Source organism: Hemicordylus capensis, chromosome 5 (genome assembly GCF_027244095.1).
Source record: "Hemicordylus capensis ecotype Gifberg chromosome 5, rHemCap1.1.pri, whole genome shotgun sequence".
Taxonomy (NCBI): Eukaryota; Metazoa; Chordata; class Lepidosauria; order Squamata; family Cordylidae; genus Hemicordylus; species Hemicordylus capensis.
Genome location: NC_069661.1, coordinates 180,513,780 through 180,529,912, shown reverse-complemented (window position 1 = coordinate 180,529,912; position 16,133 = coordinate 180,513,780). Strand labels below are relative to the sequence as shown.

The 16,133-nt window shown below is 40.2% G+C and overlaps 1 protein-coding gene and 1 long non-coding RNA gene across 6 annotated transcripts in view; one reads left to right on the top strand and one right to left on the bottom strand.

The window, feature by feature from the left end:
• Positions 1-16,133, bottom strand: part of TMEM117 (transmembrane protein 117) — a 355,803-nt gene that overhangs the window by 162,849 nt on the left and 176,821 nt on the right. The window lies entirely within an intron of this gene.
• LOC128326916 (uncharacterized) lies at positions 2,281-14,459 on the top strand. Its single transcript, XR_008308328.1, has 4 exons — positions 2,281-2,323; positions 9,500-9,579; positions 10,083-10,204; positions 13,902-14,459. It is a non-coding gene; the product is annotated as an uncharacterized LOC128326916 (long non-coding RNA).

Below are 16,133 nucleotides of genomic sequence, written 5' to 3'. Positions count from 1 at the left end.
ATATTTCTGGGCAAAATACAAAGTGCTGGTTATTACCTTTAAAGCCCTGAACGGCTAAGGTCCAGGTTACCTTAGTGAACCTTCTTCTGTATGATCCCCACCGCATGTTAAGGTCATCTGAGGAGGTCCATCTCCAGTTACCACTGGTATGTCTGGTGGCGACTCAGAGGTGGACCTTCTCTGTAGCCACTTCTGGACTGTGGAATGCACTCCCTGCAGAAATTCTTAAACTGAACTCTTTATTGACTTTTAGGAGAGCCCTTAAGACCTATCTGTTTGGCCTGGCCTTTCAGGGTTTTTAAATTGTTGTAAAGGGTTTTAATGTACTTGGATTTTCAGGGTTTTAAAACTGTTTTTATTGTTTAACTGTTGTTTTATGGTATTTTAAAATCTCTGTTTTAATTGTTGAAAGCAGCGATATAAGAAGATGCTGAACGGCATCATCTCATACTGTGCAGGAGGAGGCAATAGTAAACTCCTCCTGTATTCTACCAAAAACAAACACAGGGCTCTGTAGTTGCCAGGACTCAACACCGACTCGACAGCACACTTTACCTTACCTTTAAACACCTTTATTTTGTGATGTTGAAGAACCTTGGAGTAAAAAAAAATGCTTGAGTGTAATGAAAACACTCATAAATGTGGCTATCGAAAAAACATTTTCTTGAAAAGAGTTAACAATTGCTCTTTTCTAAAAAGGTTCATTTAAAAATAATCTTATATTTGCTATCCTTGTCAACAGTTCTTGAGCTGTTTAATTGAGGAAGAGAAAGAAGACGCTCCATTATAGAAAATCATATATCTGTAAGCAAATTCTGTGGAGGAAATATTAATTTTAAAAAAGGAAAGAGATGGTGCATGTCATAAACATTTATGAATGTGAAATAGATGTAAGAGGTTACAGCCTTCATTTTCCCCTCAACTTTCTTTAAACACTCAAAAATTAAAACTCAGACTCTTGTAGGCTGTGGTATAGCATTTCTGAAGAGGACTGACAGGGCTTTCAAAACAAAGACATCAACGGGTGTTCAAAACCAGTAAAATAAGTATCCAAGAGTAAATAAGAATATATCACACCAGTATATAAACAACAGTCAATTTTTTTAATGAGCAGTAGCAGAATCCGAAAAGAAAAATGAAGTGATTTTGTTTCCTGAACTCTTAGACTTTTAAATAGATGCCACTTTTAAATAGACATGAAAACATCTGAAACTTTAAAAATAGACAATAAGTAAATGCTTTGCTGCTTTCCTTAGGCAGCAAATGAAGGGATGCTTTCCTTAAGCTAAGTGAAGGGATGCTGGAATCAGATCAACAGTGAAGTGGCTTGAACACAAAGGAAAGTTCTTGTTGAACTGGAGAGAGGTTGGACAGAGGTTGCACAGCTTTATTTCAGGGCACACTCACGAGAATGACCCACAATGTCTCACACATGAAAGTGTAACATCACCACTTCACCATGCCTAGATAATTCCAGCAATAAATTTCTTAGTGAAGCAATGCATGAACAGAGAGAAAAGAAAAGCATATGGGTGCTGTTACATATTACCCTGCCCTTTCACCACCTGACTAATTCCATCTTCCTGTCTCACTGGTATTTCATCCTAGATGGCTTGTCAGCATTTCAAAATGAACATGATTTCCAACCAAATCCTCCAGATTTTGGTCACTGTGAGGGATATGGTTATCTTTCAACACCTGCCAGGCATACAATGGTGGAGGTCATGTTTGATTTGTCCCTTTTCTTCTCTTCCCACATCCAAGCTGTTCCCAAGTCTTGCTGTTTCTTTTTCTCTTTGCCAGTATCAGCCTTTTCATTTGTGCCAAAACACTCGTCTAAGCTTCGATAGTCTACTACCTACTGTTTCTTCAGTTGATCCTCTGCTGGATTTCTATTTTCTTTCCTCTTACTATGATTGTGGTATCCTACACCTTGCATATCAACACTGGCATTTCAGAATTTTATTTCCTATGTTTTCTGCTTTGCCCTTGAAATAATCTCCTTCTTTAACTCTCCTTACTCCCTTTATTCCACTGTCTGCTAAGCAGAAGCTCATCTGTTATTGTCTTCCATGGACTACTTCCTTGGCTATATTCTCAGGTCCACATATGTTGTGTTTGGAACAACCAACCTCTTTTTCTTCATCAAGGTAATTTCCTCAAGTATTGTCTAAGTTTCAAAGTCTTTCCATGTCTGCCAAAGGATGAGTGACAGCTGGAAAATAAGTTGGAATGTCAGGCAGAATAAGAGTGAGTGACAGGTGGGAGTTTCAGTGAGCAGGACAGTTGAGAAGACAGTTGAACGACTCAGGATGACTGAGAGGTTAGTGATGAGGAAACCTGATATAAGAATAGCTGGTTACAGTTTATTAGTCATAAATAATTTTTCTTTTATTAACTACTTGCCTTTCTTTGAGTTATGCATCCTGATTAAATTCTTTATTCTTTTGAAACCCTCATCTCTTCTGGTATCACTATATTCTATACATAATGCCTGACATGATGGCAGCCTCTGTCAATGGTAGGGATCCACCAGGGCTGTTGCACTACTTCAAAATCAGTTCCAGGGCTCTAACCCATTGAAGACATGAAAAAAAGTGTTGTGTTGCTGCCCAGAAGTGGTTCAAAGCTATTGGGACCACTGGAACACAGGAAGCTGTCATATACTGAGTCAGACCAGAGGCCCATCTAGCTCAGTATTGTCTACACAGACTGGCACCAGATTTTCCAAGGTTATAGGCAGGAGTCTCTCTCAGCCCTATCTTGGAGATGTCAGGGAGGGAACTTAGAACCTAGATGCTCTTCCCAGTATCATCCCCTGAGGGGAATATCTTACAGCACTCACAGATCAAGTCACCCATTCATATGCAACCAGGGCAGACCCTGCTTAGCTAAGAGGACAAGTCATGCTTGCTACCACAAGACCAGCTCTCCTCTCCTGCTGCTGCATGGTCAGGACTACCTTTTAAGTTTAAGCTGCAACCCCGGTGAGTCCCTGCCATCAATGGAGGCCTGTCCATCATGTCAGCCAATATATCCCATTCCATCTTCCTGTCTTTGCAGAGCTCAGGCATTTACATTATAGAAAGGCTAATCTCTAACCCTTCTATTTCTAACTCAGTGGGAGAGGGCAAGTACATAGGTTTTGGGGAGTCAAGATCTGGTGGTCAGGATACACTACTAGACACAAACTTAATTTGGCTTATGACGACGGCAAATATTTTTATACCACTTTTTAACAAAAGTTCCCAAAGCAGTTTACATAGAGAAATAAAAATAAAGATGGATCCCTGTCCCCAAAGGGATCACAATCTAAAAAGAAACATAAGACACCATAAACATAAGAGGGATTATGTACTGGGGCTGGATGAGGCCAGTTGCTCTCCCCCTGCTCAATAAAGATAATCACCACTTTCCTCAGTTAGAAGTTACTAGTTGACTCCTGGGACTTTTGCACAAAGCAGGCTTTTTACTGGGAGGCTTTACTACGAACTCAAAGTTGTCTCAAAAAACTGACGCAAATAGTGGATTTTTTTTTTACCCCGGAAATAAATCAGTCTACACTCTAAAGCACAGTTAAAAACCCAAATTGTGCGTGAACTGCTCCCCCTCGCAGGGACTTCAGAGTAAATCTGGCCGATATGTTAACACACACACCCCTCCATGTGAGATGTGAATTAAAGGGCTTTAAAAGCCCTGTGTGAAAAACCTCCTGGGGGCCAGAGCCTTGCATGAAACCTCAGGTATATCACACACCTCCATTGCCTCCTATGTGACTTTCCTCTCTTGTAACTTTTACCTGTTAATTTACTGCCTCTTGCAGAGGTGTATGATGATGATGATGATGATGATGATGATGATGATGATGATGATACAACTTGAGTACAGTAGCCTTGGAAAAAATAAACAGTGGGTAGAGGGCTCTGTGGGTGCCAGGAGTTGAAATCGACTTGAAAGCACACTTTACCTTTAGAGGGGCAACTGATCTTTTTTTTACAATGATTATATCCAAGGGCATCATTAGGGGTAGCCCTTGGGCATGGACCCCCCAATGAATTGACAGAGACCCAAATCTCATCAGCCACCTCCCTCCTCCTTGATCTCTTCCAGAAAAGAAGTGCAGCAGTTAAGGCATCTGTGCAGAGTATGGGAGAGAGTTTTTAGCTGTCTGCTGCTTCTATCTTCATAGCTGTCATATAATACTATATTAGAGGTATAATTATTACTGGGGGGCATATGATTGAGTTTAATTATCAAAAGGGGGACTTTGAGCCAAGATCTTTTAAGTACCTAGCAGTGCCCCTGGTTACATCTACAGAAAAGTATTTACAAATTAAAGAGAGGAAGTCATTGCAAAGTTTGTTAAATGTGCCTTAATAATTATGAGAATTGTTTTCAGAGCCTGTTTTATGTAGCTAAGATACAGTTAATAACATATTCATCAGACTGTAATACACTCTGTGCACATTTTCTAACCATTGGAAACATTCATGTTTCACTTGACAAAAATAAGGCCAGAAACGTTCTTAGCATGTACAAGAGCATGATATGGGCTAGCGTTCCCCCACCCCCTGTGTATTTCAGTCAGAGTTAATGGACTTACAGCAGCTACCCATTGGCCCACTGTGCGCTTTGTAATTTGCTCTAATAGCCTTGCAAAATTATAGTCTTCATGACTGACTAGGCGGCAAGTGTGGTCATGTCCCTGCTGTGCTTCCTGTCAATCTTTCAGCCTCTACTAGCCTCCACTATGTTCTTTTGGGCTGCTCTGATGAAAAGCTCAATACAATTTAGTCAACCATTTAAATTTTATTGACAGCTTTGACATAAGACTTTACTGGGCTGCCTAGGAGCCCCACAGACTGCAAGGCATCTCCAAAAAGGGTTGAGTAGAGAGTGACACTCACAGGCACTCAAGAGCTGTGAGAATTCTAATCGGCCCCTAATCTCAGGAGCTGTCTCTCTCTAAATGACAAGACACAAGACACAAGAGGAACAGAGATGATGCTTACAGCACTGGTACACTTTTCTGCAGTACAAAGAATCAGAGAAAACGAATATTTAAAATAAGGAAGCTCAGTGGAACAGTATACAGAAAAATACATATGCGGCATGTTACAAAAGTAAAATCCACAATGGCATACAAATCCTAGCTCAAAAAAGAAAACCAACCCAGATCTGATGTGTCAATAGCCCAAATATACTAGAATTCATGTGCATTTCCTGTTAGACTTTTCAAAGTGCACAACAGAAATTAGACAGCATAATAGAATTATAGGCCTAAATAAAAAACAGAATTAACTTATCGTATCCACACTATAGTGTGTTTCTACAAAGATATTGGTGGGGAAAAAATTAAAGCATATGAAGCTTGTTGGTTGAACTACAGCAGATATACTTGAATATTATATAGATGATATTAAGTGGTTCAGGGACATAGGTCTGTCAATTCATAGTTATAGGTAAGGTTGGGCAATGTGAATAAGGAGGGTGAGAGAAGAAAGGGTTAACAAAGCTGGAAACATCACCTTTTGAAGTTCTGGGGTGTGATTGAGATCAAATTTTCATCTGGGTAAAAATCAGGTAGAATTTACACTTTTGGGGGATCTGAGAAAACAGGAATGGGCAGTCAGAAAAATAGGCAGAGGGTGGAATAAACTTCACTTGCCCTTTGTTTCCCTTAGTCCTTTACGTTATATATCAAATATGGGCTGTGATCTTTTAAGACAGGGATTCTCAAACTTGGGTCCTCAGGTGTTATTGGACTTCAACTCCCATAATCCCCAGCCTCAGTGGCCTTTGGTTGGGGATTATGGGAGTTGAAGTCCAATAACACCTGAGGACCCAAGTTTGAGAATCACTGTTTTAAGATAAGGAATTTGTGTTTTCTCATTGTGGAATGCATCTGTTAAGTACTTCCAAGCTTCTGTTGCTCAGACTAAATATCATTTTGTTTTCCAGAGCATTCTAAATCTCAAATGCCAGTGTAGAGTAGTGGTTAGAGTGCTGGACTAGGACCGGGGAGACCCGAGTTCAAATCCCCATTCAGCCATGATACTAGCTGGGTGACTCTGGGCCAGTCACTGCTCTCTCAGCCTAACCTACTTCAAAGGGTTGTTGTGAGGAGAAACTCAATTATGTAGTACACCGCTCTGGGCTCCTTGGAGGAAGAGCGGGATATAAATGTAAAAAGAAGAAGAAGAAGAAGAAAAGGATTCCATATCCCTGTGTTCTGAACAATGACTAACAGAAGATCTGCTCCTCGTGACAGAGTGACTGGATTGGAAATAAATAATTAGAAATAAAAGATATGCGACAAAAATGCCCAAGGAGCAGGGGTGTAGTGGAGGGGGGGTGGGATGTGCAGGGACATAGTGCCAGTACTTCTCAGCTTCTCTGGCTGTTGGAGTGGGCATGGCTATGAGGGCAGTAATGGAGAGTGCCTGCACTTCTGAATTTGCAACTACACCACTGCCAAGGAGACATGGAAACTGAGCAGAACTCATTTTCCCCATTGGTTTCAAATGCTTATGACTGATAATGCCACACAATGTTATTCATTAGAGCTTACTTTTTGTATTTTGAGAAGAGCTTTTATGAAACTGCAGTTTTAGACAAAACGTCTATAGATGGTAGATATAAAAACATACTATTACAACAATATCTCTGTTTGTGGACAAGACACAGCAGATAATATCTCTTGTACTGTCCATTATTTAAGATTCCCAGGGGAAGATTCCTAATGCATCTGATTAGTAGCAACGTTTGGCTGTCTGACTGACAATCTGTGGTTTAATGGCTAATTTAAAGAAATGTGTGTCTTATGTGAGCACAATGTTTGCAGTAGCTGCTGAAAAAAATCTGTACAGGACATACATTGTCAATGGTGGTATCATGTTGGGATATCATTATACATAAGTGCATGTTGCTTTTCTCAGCCTTGCCAGTGGTTTGTATTGCTAACTGGACATTTCACAGTTTTGTGCTGATCTTTAGTTTTAAGCAAATAAATGCTTTCAAGGAATACAGAAGCCCCACCCCACAAAAAACAATGATTGTGTCTACTATAGGTATTTCAGGACAGTCAAACAGAATTCTTTCTGAAGACTTTAAGCAGGTGCATTGATTGCCTTGAGATTTAATTCAAAAGTTTGTGTGGGCACTCCGTGAAATTACCACTTCTGCATGCAGATCGCATCATCGGCTCAATCCCATATGCTTATATCTGACATATTAATTAATTAATTAATTTTAAATGGTCTGTGTTATATAATAAAATTGTTTTAATCGTTTTATCCTATTTTATAAGTATAATAAGTATAAATTTTCACTTATGTACACTTCCTAGGGATGCATATGTCAGGTGGTAAACAAACAAACAAATAAAAACATATTGTTGTGATCCGTCAGGAACAGCTTTTCCTTTTTCCCTAAAGAGTGAACCGGAAGTGAACCCTGTACTATCCATCAGGCAGTGACCCCTAGGGATCAACCACTCAGCACACAGTGACCGGGACCTAGGAGGCTTGGAGGCAGGAAGTGAAGAGGTTCTTTGTTGTCTCAGTTGGAGCCAGGGAGGACAGGTGGAGGGCTTAGCGCGGAGCAATGGAGTTTGCGCCTCATGGCAAAAGCTAGCCTGAAGAACTCTCTCATGGAAGGACATCCAGTTCCTTGGGAGACAGGATTGCAGGGAGCTTGAATTCTCTCCAGGAGTTTGGGGTGAGTTTCAAGGGGGAAGGAAGCCAGAACCTCTGGGTTTCTGAAGGATTTAGTGAGGGAACAGACTCGCGTTAGATTTCATTCTTTTTCTGCTACTGCAAATCCTTACAACTGGTTTATTGTGTTTTTATCTGTAATGTAACAAGCTAAGAGCAACGCTAGCCTGAGCCCTTTCTTCCAAGTAGGGCTCTGTAGAAGTCTCTGTACCCTGTAAAAGTGCTTTTAAAGGTTCATGGCAATTGGGGGTGCTTTTTGAACCATCTTTGCAACTCGGAAACCATGATTATAAAGTGTACCACTCCCACTATCAACTGGAGTGCTTTTTGAAGTATTCTTGCAAGTACTGAGTGTCTCCGTTACCTGTAACTGAAGCTGCTAGCTAGAGCCTTAGACTGAAGCAGTCTGTAGTCTTTTGAATAAACTTTTCTCTTTTTATTCTTTGTAACTTCACCTGCCTCTGAGTAGATTTTTAACTTAGGAAAAAGGGGTTTTACTCTGGTGCAGACACACCTCAAGGTTAATTTTTCAGCAACCTACCAAGTTTTCTCACCACGTGTAGGCTGCACGCAGGAGGTTTTTGTATTTTTCCATTTGGTAAAAGAAATAGTGTCTCCCTGGACACTCACCCAAATCCAGGGAGGAGTTAAACTCTGTAATTACAATTACCAAAAATCAGTTAAGTTTTAAAGGAACAGCCTTTGTTGAGCAAGCATGGAGGGAATGAATTAGTATTTTTCTTTCCCCCACCCCACGTGGACTTGCTCTGAGACAAAGGCTGGGCTTAAATCCACCATTCACTAGTTGCTACACACACACACACACACACACACACACACACACACACACACACACACACCTGGTTCTCACAATCAGAAGTCCACTGGAAGAGCTTCTAGCTAGAATTCAGCAGCTGAGCACAGTCCTGAAAATGGATCGTGAGGGTGGCAGAATGCCTGGTCAGAGGTGTTGGAGGAACAATCCTGGTTGCTTGGTGTGGGCAGTCGACATCAGCAAGCTTAGATTTTATCTAGGGTGGAAGAGGTTTGCTGTCTGCACTGACTGACCAGGATTGCTCCTACCAACACAACCACTTCCTGGTCCTCTGATCAGGTTTTGCACTGCCCATGATCCATTTTCAGGTGTGTGCATGGTTACTGGATCCTGATATTAAAATCAGCCCAAAGTGAATCAGTATTTTGCTTTGCAATAAAGAAATATTGACTGAATGAAAGAATACACAATTGCAAATAATTCAAACGATGTGTCCCTATAACACTTGTTGATGCTTGCGACACTTTTAAACAAGTGTTGTAGTGACCTCGTTTTAAACTCACCATAGGAGTACAGCTGGATACAAATATTTTCTGTGGCTAAATAAATAATTGTTTATGAAATTCTCAATTCAGTTGATTTGTCACTTTTTAAATTCTCCTTCCCATTTTACTCTCACAAATATGAGGTGCAATATTGGCTCAGCCTACCTAGTGAGCTTCAGCCTAGCAAACGTTTGAATCCATTTCTTCATGTGCCATGCCCAACACTCTAACCATGACAGCATGCTGGCTTTCCAGGTGCATAAAAACCCTTACTTCCTTTTTAAACTCCAGAAATGAAGCCTTTGTTCCCTACATGAAGTTGAAATCTAGAAAAACTACTAGCTTTCAAGAAGGATAACATTGGCCTGAGAATAAGTGATTTGCTTAATTATGTATTCTGTCTTCTTTGAGCTTCATACTTCGAACTATTGTCATTGTTCGTTCTTCTTTGTCGCCCTTTCTAGATGCCATTTCTCTAGCATCAGGACTCAGTTTTGTCATTTAACATGTGGATACCAAGATACCTGGAGCTGAATACTTAAAGGTAGGGAGTATTCTACTACATACCTTACTACTTTGTACATGCAGGGTGATTTTAACATGAGAGATATATTCAAACAGGCAGTCTCCAGTGTAGATTTGGAAATGGTAGAGTCCTATTGAGAACTGTATTCTTATTTACTGTGCACCATAAATGAAGCCTGATATTGCTAGGGGAAGCCACATCATATTATCTGGGCTACCCTGGTTTGGTTCTAATGGTGCTGAGACTATTTAGTGTGCCACTGCTGATACCCACAAGTCTATGTCCAGACTAGTTCTGGGGAACTTCTGTAAAACAGAAGAAAAAATAGCTAACTGCAGATAGAATATCACAGTCAGCTGGTGCTAAATGGCTCAATGGAGTTTTGCAGTCATGCCATCACATTTGGGTAAAGAACTCATTTTTCCTATTGTTTCTCTGAGGGAAGTTGCCATCCACCGTGACATGGCACACAAGCTGTAGTCATCTGAATTATATTTGAAATTACCCTTTTCTCTTTCCAGACATGATGTGCCTCAGTTTATTTCCACTTCCCCTTGTGGCAAAACTACAAATGTTTGAGGATGATAAAATGCAAGCCGCCCAAAATGATCTGCAAGTACACTGTATACTTATAGTTCCAAGAGTCAGTTTCTCAATTTGAATTTTCAAATATAGATTTAGTTTTTCTTATTACAGAGTCTTGTTCTTCAGTTGCTGATGAAATTCAAACCCATTTTTACTTTTAAAAGTGTGGGAGGGTAGCAATACATATCATGATTAGCAGAGGTGGATTGCTGTAAAGAAAATGTACAAATAGCTTTTTAATAGATATTTCAAATAGTACTTGAAAAAGTTGTATAGAAACTCTGCAGTCTTTCTATCAGTTTAAATGTTTGAATCCCCATTGAAAGCTATGTAAAACAATAATAAAAAGTGAGCAAAGACAGGATTAGATTGCCCTGTCTCTGGAGCACTTTATCAAATGCAATATTCAAATGGGATTCAGTATAAATCCACTTATTCTTGCCAACATCTATTTCACTCACATTAAGAAATGTGCAGAAAATTGTTCCTGATGTGTCAGTAGTGGCCTATTTTCATCAGAAAAATATTTCAGCCACACCAGAATGTAGAGATTTCTCTGCGCCATCAGACACAGATACAATTAGAGAACAGGTACAGTGGGTTCAGCAAACCCAAGAATTGAATCAAGAGTAGTGCCACCATGGCCTTTGCTAGGTAGTGGCAAAGACATAACTTTTCATTTACAGCACTGTAAGTTAATAAGAGGCTCTGCCCGGTTCATCTCGATAAGAGAACTGTACATCTCACACTTCCACCTCCCCTCTTGATGTACATATATGTTTCCAATAAATGTTTTTTTATTTCATTTTACTTGTAAATACATTAAAAAAAAAACTATGAACCACACTGTGAATTAAGACAACAATCTTGCCATATAACTGGTACCATATAACTGGTCCATCTCCAATTACTGCCAACTCATTTGGTGGTCACACAGAGACAGGCCTTCTTGGTTGCTGCCCCGAGATTGTGGAATGTGCTCTCTGCTGAGTTACGATCCTTCCCATCTCTAGCAATTTTTAAAAAACATTTGAAAACCCATTTTTTTTACCCAAACTTTCTCAGGTTTTTTCAAAAAACTGTATGTTTAATTTTATGGTTTTTAAATTACTGTATTGTTTTAACTTTTATATGTGTTATATGTTGAACTGTTTTAACTTTTATATATGTTTCAATTGTTGTTAGCAGCCCAGAGACATAATTTTGGGCGGGATATAAATTTGATAGATAGATAGATAGATAGATAGATAGATAGATAGATAGATAGATAGAATAAAATACTACGATGACGGATACTTATATTACTGAAATATTTTAACTAAAACACACAATTTCAAGATGCTGAATATTTTAAACAATTTTTAAAATATCATTTTAAAGGATAATTTTTCATATTATTCTAATAAACAATTTCTAATTATTAACATCTGTTTTTGATGTTTCTCACCATCCCATCTTTTTAATGTTAAATTATTTATTAAAGTTGTCTGCCAGTGTCCCCACCGCCCAACTTTCCGCAGGGGAACCTTGTTGTTTCCAGTGGGTCAGAACTAAATGGTACACAGCCATGAACATATTGTTGATCAAAAGACAATGTTTCCTCAGTACAATATCAAAAATGTTACCTAGTAATTTTACCAGTGGATCCAAAAGCAATTCACAACAGGAGATCTTAAAAACTTGTTGATTTTACTCAAAAAGTATCTCATTTGGGTGCAGGAGACTACCAGAAATGTGTGTAGTCCCAGGTTTCTCACATCTCCAAATCAAAGCATGAGTTGTTTCATGCATGCTTTGTATCTTGTGGGTGCACTGTTAAACAACTCTTCTTGACATTGCCTAATCAGTGCCTGTGGAGAACTACTGAGAGCAGCAGGGATTGTACTTGAAGCCCCAAGGGGCAATTTCTGGCAACTGAGTGATACTGCATACCATTAAAAATAGCCCCAGTGGATAGGTTTTGTTACATGCTCAAATTTTAACTGATACAATATTTGAAGAGTGAAAAATATCTTTTCCACTAGACCACATAGGTTAGTGAATCTGTGAATCGGAATAACATCAGCAATTACACGTAGGCTTGTAACATTTACTGAGTCATTGTAACTATTCCCATACTGTCTAATTACACCAGCTCCCATGTTGCATAAGCATTATGAGGATGGTGCTGATCTGTATGCACTGCTGTGGGTATCTAATGAGGCACTGAGTGCCCTGTGCTTTTGTGCAAAAGTGCAACTCTATCAAGTAGTGGACCCAGACTACAATAGCTTCATTTAGATCAGAAACTTCTTGCTTGACTTGTTTCCATGACATGTTTCCAATCTAAGTAGTACTTCTGGAGTCCAGGCATGCAGTTTGTGCTCTTGTGCAAAAGTGCAAGACTCTTGGCACTTCATTAGCAGAGCGAGCAGATCAACATCAGCCTTTTAACAATGTGCAATATGGACCACATAAGATTTATATTCGGGCCAATGCTCACATGTTATGTTAAACTGTGAGTTCTCGTTTCACAACTGGCAGTAGTTTATTATGATTTAAAAGACTCAATGGACAATATTATGGTATAACCAGCAAATGGAAATTGGTTCTTTTAGATCAGAACAGCAGAAGTTCTGGAACTGGGAACCATCAAGCAATGCTTTGGCCAGTAGTAGCCAGTGTAGGTGCTGCCGGCGGGGGGGAGGGGCGGTGAGGGGCATCTTTAAGTATAAATTAGTAGGTGCTTACCTCTGCTCCGGCCACTGCTCCAAGCAGCAGCACGCCACCCAGCACTCTCTGTGGCATGGATTGGCTCCGCCACTCACTTGGCCGCTAGCATCCAATCCCCGCCACAGGGAGTGCTGGGAGATGTGCTGCTGCTTGGAGCAGCCTGCAGGCAAGGCTGGAGCAGAGGTGAGCAACTACTAATTTATGCTTAAAGGTGCCTCTCACTGCTGCCACCTGCACTGGCCGCTACTGGCTTTGGCCTGTGAATTACTGTGACGGAAGAAAAAAGCTGAACAAAGACAAACCAGGTCTGCAGGCAGAGAGGTGCACCTAGGTAATTTTGGAGCCTGGACCTAAAAGCCTTTGGAGCCCCCCCCCCACTCCCCTACAAATTAAGCATCATCATGTTTGGCCAGGCAACCACACCACCCGGGACAGACTAAAGAGGATTTGGGGGCCCCAGGGATTGTGGAGGCCCTGGACTTCGGCCCCAAAGTCCAGGGCTAAGAGTGCCTCTGTCTGCAGGTACCATCCAAATACCACATCGGCTGGTGCAGTGCCCACATCCACTCTGTGCATTCTGTCGGCAAAACATTTGGCAAAACATGTCTGGTTCTTTAGTATTTCATAGACTGAATTCAGTGTTATGCCTGTCACAGACCCAAACAGTATCTCCAAAGGGCAAGCGATTTATGTGAAACAGCTCTGCATGTGGTTCAAGCTATTCCAGGGACACAACTATAAACTCTGAGATGTTATGCAAAGCAAGTTATCTACTGTACTACACTATGGATTTATGTAGGATTTCATAATGCAGTATGATTACACAGTCTGAGCCTTCTAATAAAATTCTCGGGATACACTTACCCACAAGGCACAGCTTTTACCCATTCTATATCTTCATTATTCTCCCTATCTCAAAGTGACTAAAAATAAATAAAATTCATTGTCCATACCTACCATCCTGTTAATCAAGGATGACCTCATGTTGTTTTATTGACATCCCAATATATATGACATCCCAACAGATCCTCTCTCTTTCTCAGGTTTCAACTAGCTCAGGCAGAATGAATAAGAAGAATCTCGCTGTGTGTGACTCTGCTGTCTGCGGCTAATCCCTCCCTTTGGGCAATGCAAGAGGCTTTGTTTGATCATATATTTAGACCACTGAAGTTCTACTGCTCAATTTGCATGGCCAATTGACTCCTTCTCTGATGATAATATCAGCCTTACTGCCCCAATGCTGGGAATAGGCTCCTTCGTTATGCAATTTGTCACAATTGTTGAAGCGGTTGGTGATTCTGCCATTTCCAGATCTTACAAGAAAATATAAATACTTGCTCGGCAGAGTGAAAGTTTACACTTACTGAAAAATCCTTTAGGAAACAAAGGGCAAGTCATAAAAACAAAGGGCAAGTTAGGAAACAAAGGGCAAGTTATAGGGCAAGTTATATTCTAGGTATAATAATGACTCCTTGGAAGGGCATTTTCACAAGTGACATCAAAAACATCTTTCAGTCTGAAATATATCATTTGTGAATGTATTTAAAAGGGGTATGCATTACTTTTAAACAAATAAAAATGAAGCAAGTTTTTCTCATTCATTTCATTAACATTATTTCATAAATATGAGTAAGCATGCAAACGAATGAGTTCTGACTTAAGATTCATTTATTTTCTTCATTCCAAACTCATTCATTAGAATTGGAGCCTGGGAACAGCCTGTACCAGTCACAAAAATGTTACACTGAGGGAGAGGGGAGGGGAGGGAGAAGAACACCATGAAATTGGAAAACTGTCCAATCTGTAGCGAAAAAGGGGAGAGATGTAATACATCTGATAAAGTCTTCAACGATCTGAAAGATCTTGTTTCCATATCACCCCACCCAGAACTTCCCAATCTCAGTGGGCAATAGGGTTGCCAACACTGTGTTGGCTCAATTCGGGACGGGGATTGGGGGTGGGGGGAGTATCTGGGTGTGTTTTCTTAAACTTTTAAAGCCACTGCTGAGTGGCGGTGTGGTATGGCAGTGAGAGCTTTCCTGCCTCCCAAATCATGAATGGCTGCTGCCAGGGGCTGGGCTGGGGGCAGACACGCTTGAGTGGGACCGACCGGCAGTGTGCTCAACAATTTGAAACCAAATCACTCACCAGTGAGCGAGGTCAGAGCTCAGCAGCAGCAACTGACTGTGGGAGGGTGGGATAGAGTCTGGGGAGGAGAGAAGATGGCTGGCGAAAGACTGCCTTTCTCTGCCCACCTTCCTCCAAATGAGGGAGACGGGCCGATTTTAGGCTTCTGTGCACAGAATGTATCAGACACCCTTGCATCACATATGATTAGATCAGGCCCTATTAGGCAATTATTTCCATCAGATCAGATCTGGTGGGAAATTGCCCAATAAGGCCTGCACTGAATTTTTTCCTATAATTAGCCTGATTAGATGCACAGCCCAAATTTTAAAAAAGACACGTGTAAAGGTTTGGGTCTTGCTTTTGCTAGTTGTGTTCTTGGAACCAGAAAGACTATTCTGCATGTACAACATACCCAAATTCCTTTTCATTCACTGAAATATCCAGCTCCTAAGCATTTACTTTATCCATTCCTCATGGTGTGTCTCTTATTCTTTTAATGTGTGATTGCAAGCAGTTGTATGCTGAACATTCAATCTGTCCAATGTAGACTTTACAGTTGGTTTAGAGATACAGCCATTGCAAATGCTGATTTAAGCATTACTTATTAAAATGGCCATAGATTCTATGAGAAAGTACACACTGCAAATTAGCCATCTGTTCTCAGATCTTGTAAGCTGAAACTATTTCAAAATTGTCACCTCTGATTAACACTGGACACCCACACATTCCCCATTTTTACAAGCAATGCATAACATACAAGTGTAGAATGGTATGTTTTTTCTAATTACTATATATTCCTTAAACTACCCTTTGACACCAGGTTTTTAATGTTTAGTTGTTTTTAAAATCAGCCGCAATATTTGAAACACTAAATACAATGAAACCTCAATTACTCTAAATGAATCATAGACATTAAAAGCATGACTGAAAGTTGAGTAGAGGGGAAAACATTCTAATATTCTGGGTAAATGTTCATAGCTTAAGAAAATGTAACTTTTTTCTCCCCAAAGACCCCTTCCACCTAGATGAACCACTTATAAAACAGCCTGTAGAAATAAATTTGTTGACATACTCAAGATTTGGAATAATCTCAGAATTATGATGCTAATATTGTCATCTTGAGATTAAAAACACCCACCTACACA